The sequence below is a fragment of the Lactuca sativa genome, chromosome 3 (assembly GCF_002870075.4).
Source record: "Lactuca sativa cultivar Salinas chromosome 3, Lsat_Salinas_v11, whole genome shotgun sequence".
Lineage (NCBI taxonomy): Eukaryota > Viridiplantae > Streptophyta > Magnoliopsida > Asterales > Asteraceae > Lactuca > Lactuca sativa.
Genome location: NC_056625.2, coordinates 181,482,342 through 181,499,711, shown reverse-complemented (window position 1 = coordinate 181,499,711; position 17,370 = coordinate 181,482,342).

Sequence of the window (17,370 nt, the reverse complement as noted above, 5' to 3'; positions counted from 1 at the left end):
TCACATTGAGATGGAAGACTGGGTGGTGGGTTTTCCTTGTGCCTGGTGGAGTTTCTCCCAAAGATGCTTTCCACTCTTATATCCCCTTTAATCGAAACCTCTTCTTCTTTGCTACTTACTCACCCTAAATCAGGTAATACCAGCACCGACCTAGTGGTGGGGTTTCCTTCATGAAGGTGGTGGAGTGTTTCCCCAAAGCTACTTGGTTTGAAGCGCCGATGAAACGTCCCCTTTCCACCTCTAGAAATTTGGTTAGGGTTTACTGACTCATATATTGTTTTAACTGTTTTGATTCAGTTCATCTTTATATTCTATTTGATTAGGGGTTATTGTTAATAACCAAACAATAGTCTGATGGGGAAGAAGCATCAGGAGATGTAGGAGGTAATCAGAAAAAAGCGAATTCAAACTGTTATGCCTTCTACTCTAGCATATGATGTGAAAGATCTTTTTCTTGAGGAAGGTAGTGAAGTGGTTAAGAAAAGGAGAGATGAGAATATAAAAAAGATTAACGGTTTGCTGGATTTGAATCTAGAGAGAAAAAGGATAAGGCCATATCTTGTTTTGAGGTTACAAATTGAGGAAAAGAAACTCAGACTACAAGACGTATAAGCACATGTAAGAGATGAAGTTGATCAACAACAACAAGAAATAATGGCTATGCCAGATAGAGCGTATAATAATAATAATTACAAAGGTTTATGATCTGATTGTTTTGGATTTTTTAATTTTATTTAACTTATCTGAATTTATATAAGTTTATATATATGCAGATATCCCAACAACCATACACATTACTTCTCCTTCATCCTTCTCTACTTGTTCTTAGAATCAAATCAGGTCTGCTACCTCACTTTCTATAATAATGATTATAATAATAATTATTATATGGGTTATAATAATAATAATAATAATAATAATAATAATAATAATAATAATAATAATAATAAAGTGCAGGAGGCAATCCAGGAACAGATAACGAGAGTTTTGTTGGAGCGGTTGATAGTTAACAGGCCACACCATTGGGGGCTTCTAATCACCTTCATTGAGCTTATCAAGGTAGTTATCATAAACATTAAGTGTAATATAATATAATACATAGTGCTTGTTGACTTGTTTTTATAATAATGCTTAATGATTAATGATGATGTGGCAGAATCCACGATACAACTTTTGGAGCCGATCTTTCACAAGGTGTGCACCGGAGATTGAGAAGCTATTTGAATCGGTGTCGAGATCCTGTGGTGGGCCATGGGTTTCTTTTAATGTTGTACATGTTTTGTTTTCTATAATAAATATTATGAAATATTAGCAATGTGTTACATTTACTTACTATTGGAATGATTATTTGTATTTGACATATCAATGCAATGAATTATCTTTATTGTTTATGGTATTTTATTTTGTATTATAAGACTTTTAATGTTTTATTTAAGTTGAAAATTAACAAATCTATCAAAAATATATAATTTTAAAAACATTTTAAATTATGACATGCAAAAATGTGTGTTGTCTTCCTTTATGACAGGGGCTTCCTTGATACGCATTGCGTGTCATAAATACGGGCCTCGTAAGCTTACGACACGCAAATGTGTGTGGTTTTCCTTTATGACATGGCCTTCCTTGATGTGCATTGCGTGTCATAACTGCGCGTCGTGAATGCGTGTCATAAATGTGCGTCGTAAATAGACGACGCACAAATGCGTGTCGTCTCTCGTTATGACAGGGCCTTCCTTGACACGTAATTGTGCGTCGTCTGAGCGTTTTACGACACGCATTGCGCGTCGTAAAAGGTTGTTTTTCTAGTAGTGTGAAGAAAGACGATATCTAGTTCCACCATTTCCTAAGGAAGGGAATACATTTTCACCTTGGCTTGAAAGTGGATGATCGTCTCCGAAAGATTGAGGAAAACCATTTCCATAAGAACGAGGAAGAACATTATTATCTTGATTTGACATCTAAAATTGGGAGAATAGAGACTTCAAGTTAGTTGATTTTAATCCTTAATTATTAACCCATAATTAAATTAAGGCTAGGATCCATATTTCCGATTTGACCTTTAAAGAGGGATGTCGTAAACCAATTCGAATCTATTTTAGTTTGGTAGAATCATCTAACCAGATTCAATCACATGAAACTCCTAAATATTTTGAGATTCATTGAATTTTATCAATGACATGTTTAATCTCGATTATGCTCTTACCAATTGTGACTGAGATGCCGATAATCACAATTAAGATGTGAATAACCATGCAAACCCGCTTGACAACCTCGAGGTCATTTATCATCTCGAATTAATGTGTCGGTTAACCACACACGCTCCATCGATAATAATAATTTTTTATTTATCCATCATCTTAAATTATAGTCCCAAATTAGTGTGTCGGTTAGCCATTCACGCTCTACTAATGACATATAGTAAGTGATGTGTGTTTTTATGGATTAGCATACAACTTCACATTTTCCCTAAAGTAACATGAGTTTGGATTTAAAATATTCTAGTACTCTAACTACATTATACTTTTAAGAGGTTATGTCCTATCAAATCCGTTTAGCTAATGATCTTCCACCATACAAGGGAGTGGTGGGTGAGAGTGGACACCCAATGACAGTCATTTTATATGCTGTTTCCTTATCCCCCTCCCCCCCCCCCCCCCTCTTATAGTATGATTTCGTGAATGGCGCATACTAGCGATTTGACTGATTTATCTTATACATATGATATATTAAACTTTTAATCATACGTACAGTATAATGTGTATTTTAAAATGTTTCAAAATACTAGGCTTAAAAATTAATTTTCGAGTTAAACTTTTAATAACTAATTAAATTTAAACAATTAATGATTTACCAATTATCCTTTAATTAAATCATTAAGGATTTAAATAATTATCTTCAATTAAATAATTCAAATTTAATCCTCATCTTTAGGGATTAAACAATTATCTATAATAAAATAATTCAAATTTAATCCTTATCCTTATGGATTAAACAATTATCTTCAATTAAACAATTAATAAAATAATTCTAATTTAATCATAATCCTTATGGATTAAATAATTGTCTTCAATTAAACAATTAGTTAAATAATTGAGATTTAATCATAATCCTTAACCCTCTAATTTTTGAAAATTAGGGTTAGGTTTATCATGTTTTAATTATTCAAATTTAAAGGCATTTAAAATAATAATTAAGGAAACAACATCAACCCTAAAGGAACCACCATTTTCGAAAATAGGGTTAGGGAGGCAAGGGTTTCAAGAAACCCTAGCAAAGTCGAAAATCTCATGGGCTAGGGTTTATTTTCGATAAACCATAATTTTTTTTTGATCTATTCATTTATGCACAATCAACAGAAAATTATTTATTTGATACCACTGATGGGTTTTCTAAGTTATAAAAAAATCACGTGAGGGAAAAACACTTAAACCCTTAAGTTTACATGCAACCTAGAAAAGATCTATGTTTTCTCTATTGATAGCAATAAACTATGAACATCAATAAACCCTAAGGCAAGGCTATAGAAATCGAAATTCATATAGATCTAGGGTTACATACCTTATTGATTATTGTAGCAAATAATCACACTAAAACCTTTCTTTAAATGCCTTGGAAAGCAAGCACCAGAAATCTAATGCCTCTAATGGTTTGTACCCAAAACCCTAGCAACTAGAATACTTGAAGAGAGAGGATATGAGAGCAAATTTTTGCCACTTAGGTTATAACGGAGAGTGCATGAAAATAATAGGCCACATGACCTTATTTATAGCTAATACAGGAAGCCTTGGATAACCCTAATTTGAATATTATATTAATATTTCAAATTTGATAATTATCTAACTCCGTAATTATATATAAGGAATATTCCTGAAACCCTAATTATCCTTATCAAAATAGTCCAACCTTAGGAAGGTTCTAGAATTCCTTCTTGTTCAACTATTGAACAACTACAACTTATGTCCTTGCACTTCCAATTAATCCTAATTAACCAGAAATTAATTCCACTTAATTTCTAATTGATTATTAATTAATTATTACTATTTCCAATAAATATATTAATCATATAATATATTAATAAATTATTTATTTGAATTTCTAATTAATTTATTAATCATATAATAAATTATCAAATCAGTATCTCTCTCCAAAAGTTATTCTATTATGTTACTGGTTATTAGGGCAACCCAAAAAAGATTTTCATTCTAATTACAAGAATATATCAATTTTGTTATTGGATTAGACACCTTAATCCAACACTAGTGTCGATCCACCATACAAGCAAAGGCTCTCTGTTCTAGAGTCGGTCCACCCAGTCAATGGCTCTCAGCTCTAATGTCGATCCACCATCAACCTTGGGTATCTAGGCTCTCAGTTTCAGTGCTTATTCACCATCAACCCTGAGTATCTAGGCTCTGAGATCCAATGCCAATCCACCATCAACCCCTCAACATAATATGTTGACATATCATACAATCAAACAGTCAAACCAATCACACAATCAATATGCAAAAGACTATATTATCCTAATTGCCTAATCAAGATACTACAATAAATCTACACCCTAACATACATATGATATATATATATATATATATATATATATATATATATATATATATATATATATTGTAACACATTGTATAGTGAAATAACTCACATTTACTAATAACTGACGAAACATGGCTACACGCTCGAACTCGTAAGAATCAGTCTCATGAACCATCTAGATAATAAACAGAGGTCAAACCTTGGCCTACAACTTAAACTCACCAAGTTTGACCAAAATTCAACTGGTGAAGAGGTCAAAGGTCAATTGGTCAAGGTCAATGGTTAACGGCCACGAGCCGCGAACTTTGCTCATGTCGCGTTGCGATCACTAACTGGCAAAATAGTCGTGACTAGCTATTGTGACTCGCATTATGGCACCCCTTATGGTTGTGTCATGATTCATGGTAAATTAGCCAACTTTTCATTAAGGTCTTAATCCTTCAAGACTAAATATCAAAACTTCCAAATAATAGAAAATATGGACGTAAATACTTAATGGATAAAATTTCCAACTTTATATCTATTTTCATGCATCAAACCGACTTAACACTAACCCTAGATCTAGATTTAGCTCAAAATACACCTAAGGCCTTGAATGGCTCAAAAAGAAAGACAAATACTATGTGTCTAGAAGGCCCTAAGACTGAAGCTTTGGATTTGGATTTTGCAAAACCCCCTATAAATCTCATGAAATGGTCCATAATAATCCATAAAATGCTAGATCTAAACGATAAGAACATAAAGCTCCAAGCTTGAAGTCTTACAAAGGTCCAGAAGATGCTCATGATGGTTGGATCTTTCTTAAATCAAACTTCATTGCACTACAAGGTAATCTCTTCTCCTTTAATATAGACAAAAAATAACACAAAGCTCAAAAATACAAGAAATTGAGGCTAGGGTTTGCGATGGATGCTCTGTGGAGGTGGAGGCTAAGGGAATGACAAAACCCTAGGGGGTTGTTCCATTTAATATGACCAAATTCCGAGGCTTCTAGAGTTTGACCCATTAGGATGAGGGTGTTGCATACCCCATTAAGAGTCGTGTCACGAACAAGGTCGCTCCTCTCCCCAAACTAGCACGCCACTCTTAGAGTGAAACCTAAAATTCTAAATAAACCAAACAATTAAGCAATTAAATTACGTATCAAAAAACCGAATGTTACACAAGTAATAGGAAATATTGTCTTAGATATATTTTTTGTAATGGGTAGGGGTTATGCTTAGTGAAGATGAGCTTCTTTTAAGGATAGATGTTTAACAAGTGGTTTTTTTGTGTTTTTTTTGGTTGCTTGAATGGAAATGTTCATCATGCAAAGGTTTGTATTTACGTATCTAGATTTTTATATTATTTCAAGTATGTTTTATGATGAACGTTATTGCATGCAAATTATATTTGGTTTGGTTGACATATTACATGATTATTTAGGTAACGCGTTTAGTGGGAACAATTTGGATTTAGTTGTAAGCATGACAAATGTGTTGCGACCGGCAAGAATTGGAAAATTTACTCATCTTTTTTTTTTTTTTTTTTATATAATTAAACTGTTTGAGCATAATGAACGACTTGTTCCAAGAAAAAATGGAAACAGGCTATTGGTTCATTCTTTGGACATTTAAACGTTCCTCAAAATAGTGTCATCGAATGAAATATACTACCGCATAATTTTATATTACAATTTACAAATGCATGAGAATACTAAGTTAATAAAATTTATAGACGTCTACATGAATGAAACCATAAATTATTAAAATTGGACCAAAGACTTACCCATATAGAGTTTTAAATATGTAGAAACCAAGATATTACATAGCAAATGGCAATGGTAAAGCTAAGGAGAAGGTCTGATGTGCATACAATATTTCTCAAAGGCGTAACACCTCAGAGTTCGATGTTCGGGGCTTTTATTTTATTTTTATTATTTTTGGTATAGTTAAGATAATACCGACGACTGGAATTAATTGGAATCGTTTTTTTGTTATACTGTATATTTTGAAAATTAAGGTATTACATGGGTCCACTGCTACGAAGAAACTAAATACATGTGTATTAAAGTTATGTGAGGATATGAACCACATCGGCATAAACAAAGAAAGATATCGATTGCAAGTTATAGTATTCTATGATTATTTCTAACCAATTGTGGGATATTTGGTTACTCATTGTTAAGCGTTAATCATAATGGTAATTTTTCTTTTTTGGATTTCTTTTACCAAGATGATTCAAAATATTAGTTATTTATATAAACCAACATCGGTATCAACCACAATCATGTTTGGAAGTATATGTTGAAAGTTGAAACATGTTTGGAAGTATTTGTTGAAACAAGATTGAAAATAATGAAAACCGTGATCGTTTGACTTACGATTTTGTTTCAAGTGAAAAAGAGGGTAATGGATTATTATTATTTTTTTTATATAAATTCAGTTTTTTTTATTATATGGTTAACAATTGAATTTATCCGAATGGTTTAAAACATATCATAAACTTTTTATGCATATGATTTACACTAGTAGATTTATATTGGTGTCTGGTGTTGCACAGACAACACTTATTTTTACCATACGCAGTGGAAATGTTTTTGTTTTTTCAATTTTTTAATGGGCAAATACGATAAAAGCCACGATATTTTTACGCATAATTGGGAAAAGCCATTTTTTTTGTTGGCCCTGACCACAAATGAGACGTAAAGTTATCAATCTACTCCATTTAACATGTTTCATGGTTAACTCCGTTATCTTTGTTGCAAAATCAGTCCTAAAATTAGGCTTAAAGTTCAAATTTGGTCGCTATGGTTTACAAAAAATTACATCACATGTCCAAAACCCGGTTTATGTTTTGTAACTTATTTCTTTTCATTTTGACGAAATTACAAAAACGGTCCCTATAGTTGTCAAAATACAGCAGTTTTTGTCCAAAAAAGTTTGTTGATGTATCAATGGTCCAATTTCAAATAGTTTTAGTGATTTTGGTCCCTATGCACTTGAGAAGACTGTTCTGCCCCTTATATTTGTTTTTTATTTATTTTATTTATATTTTATTCTTTTAATTAATTAAAAATAAAAGAAAGGGTCACCCCTATCTTTCTTTCTCTCTATACGACCCACTCCTACTACTAATTACCCTCATATATGGATTTACCATCATCGATATATTCCACCACCACGTCCCCCCTGGCCGGACTAAATTGAAGTCGCCGCCTTCGGAGATATAATTTTTTGAACGCAATTACCGCTGGAGTGAAAGTTTTCATATCGGAGCTTGGGTTAGGAGTCGAAAATAACAGCCACTTACACCGCCACCCCTCTCCTCTAGCCCATTTCCTTCTTAATATCTGTCACACCCCAAAACGGAACGGCGGAAACGTTCTGGGGTGGATGACGTCATGTCAAGTATCACAACATATGCAGTATAGTAATCAAAGTACAACAACCATTGCATTAATAGTAATAGTTTTACATAAGTTACATTTTATAGAGACATCAAAGTAATACAGAAATTAGTATAGATGCAGCTCGGTTCTAGGCTGGCTTCACAAAAGCTCCCGGGTGTACCTGTCTATTGTTGACCTGAGAATACAAGTTATTTTGAAAGCGAGTATAAGCATTTTTTATAAATGCTGGTGAGTTCATAAGTATTTAGTGTCATTTGTGTAAGTAAGTATTTTATTCAAAATAACTTTATAAAAAGTAGTAGTTTAGAATCTACGGTGTATTAGCGTCCTTTCCAGAAAATCCTATATTTTCTAATTAAAAGCAGTCTTCTACCAAGACTCAACAGTGTTATGTTTTAAAGAGAAATTTTCCCTGAAATACTATCATTACCAAAATACGGTATTTGATTTTAAAGAAAGTAGGAGAATATCACTAATAAAAATACTAAGGGAAAATAACATATGCCTCAGCAGAAGATACTGCTGACTAAGGCAAAAGAAATCATAGACTCCAGGAGAGTATCAAATGAATAATACGCCTGGCTCAGTCTAACAAAAGGAAATACAGACCCCAAACGGTATCAAATGTACGATACGGCTAGTAAGGTCTAAAACAAAGAGACACAGACCCCAAACAGTATCAAATGAACGATACAGCTAGCAAGGTCTAAAACAAAGAAACACAGACCCCAGACAGTATCAAATGAACGATACAGCTAGCAAGGTCTAAAACAGAGAAACACAGACCCCAGACAGTATCAAATGAACGATACAGCTAGCAAGGTCTAAAACAGATAAACACAGACCCCAGACAGTATCAAATGAACGATACAGCTAGCAAGGTCTAAAACAAAGGGTAATCCTAAGAGTGTTGTTTTAAGAATACAGTGTTAATTCTCGTTACCTTAAAGCCATGAATTATAAGGTAAACATGGAGATACTCGTAACCATACTGATTGACACTAGAGTACTTGACGCCCTGCAAGCGTCAGAATAAATGTGACATTTGTCACCCCTTGGCTTGTTAGGCCGTAGACTGTAGCTAGCAGTCAGGGTGCGGGAGTGTCAGTCCCGTATAGATCTATACACACAATGCCAGCTCTCCCTCCAGGAGACTCTGGTTACCAACTTGATGACGGGGAGATCTGTGTCCTGAATATGCATCTCGTATTCTGAATTCTATTAGAGGCGTTGGACAAATGATATAGACTCGCGAATGAACTGACTCCTTTGGAATTCTCGTACTAGAAAGAGTGAATAGAACCTCCTAACTATTCCTACAATAGTTACTAGTGTCTCTGATCTATGAATGATGAATGGAAGGATGCCCTTGCTACCCAAGGGAAATGAACTGATCGATGTAAACATTTATGTCTATACGTGTATACATGATATATAACTAATGTTTAAACGACCTTCGGACGGATATCCGATGCCCACCAGACCACATCCCAACGAGGAAAAGGAAATAGGGCGAACTAGCCTTCTTAAGTCTTTTAAACATTATTTATATAACTATACAAGTACAGACATGTGTTTAACGAAATAGAAGTCTAGAAGTATAGAAGAAAACTCTAGTATAACCTTTGGAAAACCTTTAAAATAAGAAGTTACGACTTGATATCGTTATGTAAAACAAGCTTTGAAAACCGTTCATAAACACGTTTTGAATATAATTTGATAACACAAAATAAGTAAAGAAAACCTTTGTTTAAACACTGCTGTAACTGGTGTAGAAGTAACACATACAGCACGAGAGAAAATTTGAGAAAAGATTTAAACAAGTAAAGACATTTTGGAAAACCATCTATAGTATTATACTTGGTAAAACAACTGAAAGTGTGATAAATCCTTGTGAATGAGGGTTATAAATCACAAATGATGGATATGATAACTAGCATGTTATATCTTGTATCCCCCCCCCCATAAAAGCATGTAAAAACATTTAAAAGGTTAATTCAGGGGTATGAACTCACCTGATGTAAGTGGATCGGGCGGAGGTGCCAGTTGGGCGCTCGATGTCAAGTAATGACTTGAACACACTTAGTGAGCTATTAACATATGATGAAATATGTTTACATACAATTAGTAATTATAATACTAATTAAACACTTAAACGCATCCTAATGTGCGGAAAACACTTTGGTCAACTGCTAGGAGTGTCCCGGGTAGCATCTAAGGGAGTGTATGGCCAAGTTAGGGAGTTTACTCTTCAAGAGTAAACTCTTTATAGATTTTACGGCCCAAAAGACCAACTCCCCATGAGTTTATGGCCGTAAACTCATGGTGGGGGTGTTCTAGGATGCTTAATGGTCTTATATCACTAGTGTAATTAAGCTAGGCTCAAATCTAGGGCTTATGAAGGGTTTAAGGCCTCAAATAGACCATTCTTGGGAGTTTATGGCAATAAACATAGAGTTTACGGCCGTAAACTCCTACTAGCCCCTTCCTTTTGTGTATTCAGGTCTTAAATGAAAGAGAATAAAGTTATATGCATTTTTCCAAGCCAAATGGAGAAGTTAGGGCATCATTTGGCCATTCTATGGAGTTTACGGCCCATGGACCAATCCTAGGGGGTTTACGGCCGTAAACTCCTATGTCCATAGATTCTTTGATGTTTAATGCCTTTACTTCAATGGTGGTTTCTTCTAGACATTTTCCCAAGTCATAGGAGGTGTTTGAGGGTAATTCTAACACCTTATAAGGTGTTCACGGCCCTTGAAGAGGGTTTTACGGTCCAAGAGTGTTCTTGGGCTGTAAACTCATGTTTACTCTCCAAAATGCAAGGTTTTGGTGTCCTAAGTTCGTATGTGTAAGCCCACAACTCATATCTAAGCCCTAGGAGTAATTTAGAGGGGTTTTGGGGCTTCAAAACCCCACTTAAGGGTGTTCACCGTCCAAGAGTGTTCATTGGCCGTAAACATATGATTTGGCCCCTATTTGATGTCTTAAACACGAATTTGCATGTTAACTAAGCTATACAACAAGTTATGATAGATTACTTACTAGTTTGGGGCTTGAAATAGGCATTTTTGGATCGAAAGCAAGCTGTAGAGAGAGAGTGTAGAGAGAGAGAGTGAAAAGTCTCAAATGGACTCCACTCACCCTTAGATAGGGTTTGAGTCTGTGGCTCGGTGGAAATCTACCCAATACTGACGTTAAACGGGGCTTTTGGGTCGCACCCGATTAAATGGTCGTAATTTGACTTGGTTGAAACGAAAATTTTTCAAGGGATAATTGAGGGTGTTTCTAATTTGTTTCAACCCTTACGAAGTCATTATAAAAGTCCCAAATTAATTAACCTCTTCCAAAAGGTTAACAGACAATTAATAAAGTGGGTTTTATTAACGGAAGATGTGGTTAAAATGACAGGATAAATTTCGGGTTGTCACATCATCCCCCCGTTAGAGGGAATTTTGTCCCAAAATTTGGGTTTAGGCATGGAAGTGGCATAAAAGGTCAGGTAGAGGTATGAGGGCACTTCCTATTCGGTTGGTCTTCGCACTCCCAAGTGAACTCTGGCCTATGCTTGGCGTTCTAACAACCTTCACTTACGGGATGCGGATTCTGATTCGCTCAGTTAGTGATTCCTACAAGCGCGTCTACGAGGTTAGGGTTCCCCATGGCTTCTATCAAGATGAGTGGGATACAAAGAGTGACGTCGGTCAACACTTTTCAAGTCTAAGAAGTGTATTTGGTTTGGGGTGAACTGATGGAATTTCCGAAGGTAGTCGTGGTCTGGTGAGGGTTTGACCAATTATGTGAAGAATCTCGGATGGTCCTAAGCTCTCAGAAGGGTAGAGCTTTTCAGTACTTAGAACATAGTGTACTCCTATGGCGAGATCATCACTGGCGTGATCGCCATTCTGAAGTTCCAAACGTTCTCTCATACTGGGAGTGTAGTCCTTCAGGTTGGTTCTTAGAAAGCTCGGGTTATCCTTGGATTTGTGTTTCTTGTCGATTGGCTTTCAGAGGTTTTCTGGATCATCGAATGGATTGGATGTCTACGGGTATCTGTTTGCCACAGGCATCTATCTCAACCTAGTGCGAAATGATCCTGCACTTCTGGTTCTTGAGATGTTTCTAACGAAAACTCTCAGGGTTGGTGAGATAGGGTTTCAACCAGACGATTGTCTAGAAAGTTATGAAACCTTTCATCATCGTCTAGTTGACGGTTTCACAATATGATTTCTAACAGGAAGGATCATGCTCTTACTTGCTTTGCTATTTCATGAATAGCAAGCTCTGCTCAGGGATAACTCAATCCTTAGAGATTTTCTGAAGTGTTGGACTACCTCAGGAGGTGGTTCTACTATCTCTGCGCTAGATAGTATTCTTGCAACACCTAGTAGTTCCCTGAGTCTCTAAGACATGCTCATTTCTCTAAAGTGTCGGTTTATTTCAATTGTGGAAAGCGCGTGCTCTTGAATAACCCATCGACTAACACCTAGATTGGCGTCAAGTCTATAAACTCTTCGGGATCTGGGTTATAAGGCTTAACGCAACCTACTTTTGTACTTTATTCAAGTATTTTGGCTGCGGAGGTTATCCTGTGGTTCTTAGCATTCTAGTATTCACTTTGGAGAATGCAATCTATTGTCTATAGGGCGACGGTGACTTCTTCCATGTGAGGGGGAGCGGAGTGTCCTAGGCACTACTTGTCGGTAACGAGGTGGGCGAAGTGCCTGAGTAGTGCGAGCATCTTCTGCAACTACTCTTCCGAGGGTTCTGAGTTTTCTTGATTTAGTTTAAGTCTAGAAGTATAGGGTTTCGTTACTCGGAACTTCTAGTCTCCTCATCCATTCTTCTCCAACTTTAACTTATCGCAGCTTCCGGATTTCTAGAATATCCGCTGAGATGCTTAATTCGGGGGATTAAGCGTGAATGGATGGTCGTAGTCAATGTACTTGACTCTTACGACTCAGATTTCTTTACTAACTGAGGGTGTTAGCTACTATGTTGGCTTAACTGGGATGAAAACAATTTCGGATTTGTGGTCATTATAGTAGCTCAACCCGCAGTGGTTCTCTTAACTCTAGCTCTTATTCTATGGGATAGGATGAAGGGTTTTACTATGAGGTTCGGGGTAGAGCGCATACTTGGCTTAACCACTAATACTTGGTGTATGCAAGCCGTATATAATCAAGGTCGGCAGGATGTTCAGTTGTGCGACTCCACCCCAGACCCACAACCCAACGAGGAACAGGGAGTAGGGAGGAAGCACACATCTTAAATCTTTTTGATCTCAATTATATACCACTCTTATGCATACACTTAGTTATAGTAGTCAGTCCCATGAGCTCTATCCTTTAGCTTCACGAACCTGATTGCGGGGTGCAAAGTGTCTTTCTAGGGAATCTACAGAGTAGGTTTCGGGTGGTTATCGTCTTTTGGAATGCTTGTAGTGTCTTTCGCTTCGGGTTCTATCTGTCTAAGAAGGGGTTGGTTAACAGCGTGCGGTACCCTTCTCCTAGGTACTTCGGAAGGTTTGAAATAAGAGTGACGACTGACGGATCGCACTAGTTTTTATTATTTTTAGGTTCGGAAGAACCTTTATTTGCCGAAATGGCTATGGTGAAAGTTCTTTTTACACAGCACTAGGGATTTACACATGGTTGCACTAAATCGAATCATGATTGATAGAGGCGTCGAAGTTGACACACATCAACATGATATAGAATGAGGGACCAATAGAGTCGACGCGGATCTATAGAGGTCCTGAGTGTTTCTGAATAGGGTACCTTTCATGAATGGATTCTCACGAGGCCTTTTTATAATCGCCTAACATATACTAGTCATGTATAATTAAGGTGGGGAGGACTGTTGACTGAGCGACTCCGCCTTATATCCACCACCAAACGAGGAACAGGAAATGAGGCAGCATCACTCACTCTAGGTCTATCCATCTTGATTATACATGGCTTTAATGTATATATCGAGCCATTATAGCTTTACCTAATGAAATTTTAAATTTTATAACAGTGCTGCGAATTTCACCTTAATGGGGAAGTAATTACATTTAGAGTTAGCCTTTTAATGTTTTCGGTTACTTATCTGAGATTGAGAGACGTACCAAAAATCTACCGGGTTCCTCGATGCTTCTCCCTAAGCATTAGAGTTAGGCTCCTCCTGCGCCTTTGTCAATTCCTTCAGTTGGACAGTCCTTCTTGAAGTGTCCAATCTCACCACATAGATGGCAAACTGGATTGGTCGCCACATTGGTGGTTGATGTAATAAACTCAACCGGGGTTCTGCAGACGTGAGCGGTATGCCCCTTCATGTTGCACCTAGTACAACAGAGTTCCCGGCATATACCATGATGATGGTAGCTGCATTTTCCATAACGGGGGAGGTTTCCTCGGTATGGTCTCCTAGGTGTAGGGATGGAAGGGTTGGCAGGGGTATTGACTGTCTCAACTCGTTACCCTTCGAAAGGTCCTTGAGCTGAGGTACTTCCTTCCTCGTTTCTTGAACTTTCTCTTTAGTGGAATTGGTTGAGGTTCTTGGGTGGCTGGGTACACAGAGGTTGGTTGCTGCTATCCATTACTTGGATTGGAATTCCCGATAGGGATCTTGCTAACACTGGCGTCGTTAGCATTCAGTTGAGCCATGACAGCTGCTACGGCTGCCGAGACTGCAGCTTGGAATGTAGCTTCAACGAATAGGAGAGTCGGTTTCTTGCCAGTGGATTGGTTACGCTTCTTCGGAGGCATGGTTTTCTTACACGGAAAGGAACACAAGCTTATGAGGGACGATGGTTAACTCTGGACGTATCTATCCTTACTATATTAGGCATAAATTTTCCCGTGCCTCGGATATTGGTTGTCTAAGTGTCGACCTACATCCCTATGATGTAGTCCGGGTATTCAAGGTAGGGGTATGAGTATCGAAAAAGCCATAAGATGGGAGTCGTTCCTACTAATTTACCTTTATACTGGGAAAGGATCACTCTCCGACTTGGAAAGATTTGAGGGAAGTTCGGAACGAGCATCACAGAAGAAAAGGCTCATGAAGATTTATGGCTAAACATTCTCAATCAAGGTTTTGAGATCCGATCTAATCGTATTACTTGCGACGGGAAAAGGCGATTTACCTAACTCATAGTGTGAGTAGTGTAATCACTGACTCACTAAATTGTATTATTTTACGGGTGTATTAGCGCGACTATAACGAGGAAAAGACACTTCTCGGGTTCCATGTACTGGCTCCCTCTGTCTACCTCATATCCTTGACTGGGACCGGCGTTGGTTTTCTTTGGGAAGTTACCTAGGGTTCTCTTCTCATATAGACATATTAAATTTCTACTCCGCCTTACTTCTGATTCTGACTCCGGGTCACTTCATGATGGATGACTGGAAATCTCGGAAGTTCAGGCGAATTTCCCACCGATGTCCCTGAAAAGGTATAGGCACTTGGTGGTTTCAATAGTCTCGTCCTAGTTCACTTATTTCCGAACTGGAAATCTTCTCAATGAACTTCTCCTGGATCTGAATCAACTCTTCTGGCGAGCACTGAAGTGGATAGGGTTTTCTACAGGGTTCATGCGAGAATGGAAATGTCTAAAGAATCCTAAGAGATTATTAACATTTCACTGGGTGATCCATATCGAGTCCTGCTACAATTACATAGGGTACACAAATCATATATAGCTTAGATCCGATAGGCCTTCGAATATGTGATACTACTCTATATCCACATCCCAACGAGGAAAAGGAAGTAGATCGAAACCACACATTCTTAGTCTATGGGATCCTTATTATATATAACCTTTGGAGTGTACCCTCTATAATCATAGGTATATCGATAAGGATCTTTTTAGTTATTCACACAAGGTTATCTATGGATCCTAAAATACCCTTATGGTATTTTAATTTCTTGTTTGTTTCTTAACTTCTGAATATGATTCTGGGATTAGTGTGAGTCTTTTAGTATTCCAAAATACTCCCATAGTATGTTTAAACTTTATGTTTGGCTCTAGCATTCCTATTTGGTAAGTTTCAGACTTGTTGCAGCACTACTATCACTCCCAAGCACACGTTCATCGCATCTCGAATAAATGTAGTTGATCAGGTTACATTTATTCTAGCTTACGATTACATAACTGCCCAGGTTAGACGGTAATGCTCAACATCCGAAGACTTTTATTCATGTTCTTCTTGTGATACTTTGTTCAAGTGTTCAGATTCTGGATGTTCTTATACTTTGGTAAAATATGGTTATATTTTAAAGTATAATTCTTGGTCAGAGTGTTTTATTCCTATGTATTTATAGGCTATATATCTTTTATGAATTGATATACTTAGCTCACTATAAACAATGCTCTGATACCAATCTGTCACACCCAAAAATCGGAACGGTGGAAACGTTCTGGGGTGGATGACGTCATGTCAAGTATCACAACATATGCAGTATAGTAATAAAAGTACAACAACCATTGCGTTAATATTAATAGTTTTACATAAGTTAAATTTTATAGAGACATCAAAGTAATACAGAAACTAGAATAGATGCAGCTCGGTTCTAGGCTGGCTTCACAAAAGCTCCCAGGTGTACCTGTCTATTGCTGACCTGAGAATACAAGTTATTTTGAAAGCGAGTATCAGCATTTTTTATAAATGCTGGTGAGTTCATAAGTATTTAGTGTCATTTGTGTAAGTAAGTATTTTATTCAAAATAACTTTATAAAAAGTAGTAGTTTAGAATCTATAGTGTATTAGCGTCCTTTCCAGAAAATCCTATATTTTCAAATTAAAAGCAGTCTTCTACCAAGACTCAACAGTGTTACGTTTTAAAGAGAAATTTTCCCTGAAATACTATCATTACCAAAATACGGTATTTGACTTTAAAGAAAGTAGGAGAATATCACTAGTAAAAATACTAAGGGAAAATAACATATGCCTCAGTAGAAGATACTGCTGACTAAGGCAAAAGAAATCATAGACTCCAGGAGAGTATCGAATGAATAATACGCCTGGCTCAGTCTAACAAAAGGAAATACAGACCCCAGACAGTATCAAATGTACGATACGGCTAGCAAGGTCTAAAACAAAGAGACACAGACCCCAGACAGTATCAAATGAACGATACAGCTAGCAAGGTCTAAAACAAAGAAACACAGACCCCAGACAGTATCAAATGAACGATACAGCTAGCAAGGTCTAAAACAGAGAAACACAGACCCCAGACAGTATCAAATGAATGATACAGCTAGCAAGGTCGAAAACAAAGGGTAATCCTAAGAGTGTTGTTTTAAGAATACAATACTGTTAATTCTCGTTACCTTAAGGCCATGAATTATAAGGTAAACATGGAGATACTCGTAACCATACTGATTGACACTAGAGTACTTGACGCCCTACAAGCATCGGAATAAATGTGACATTTGTAACCCC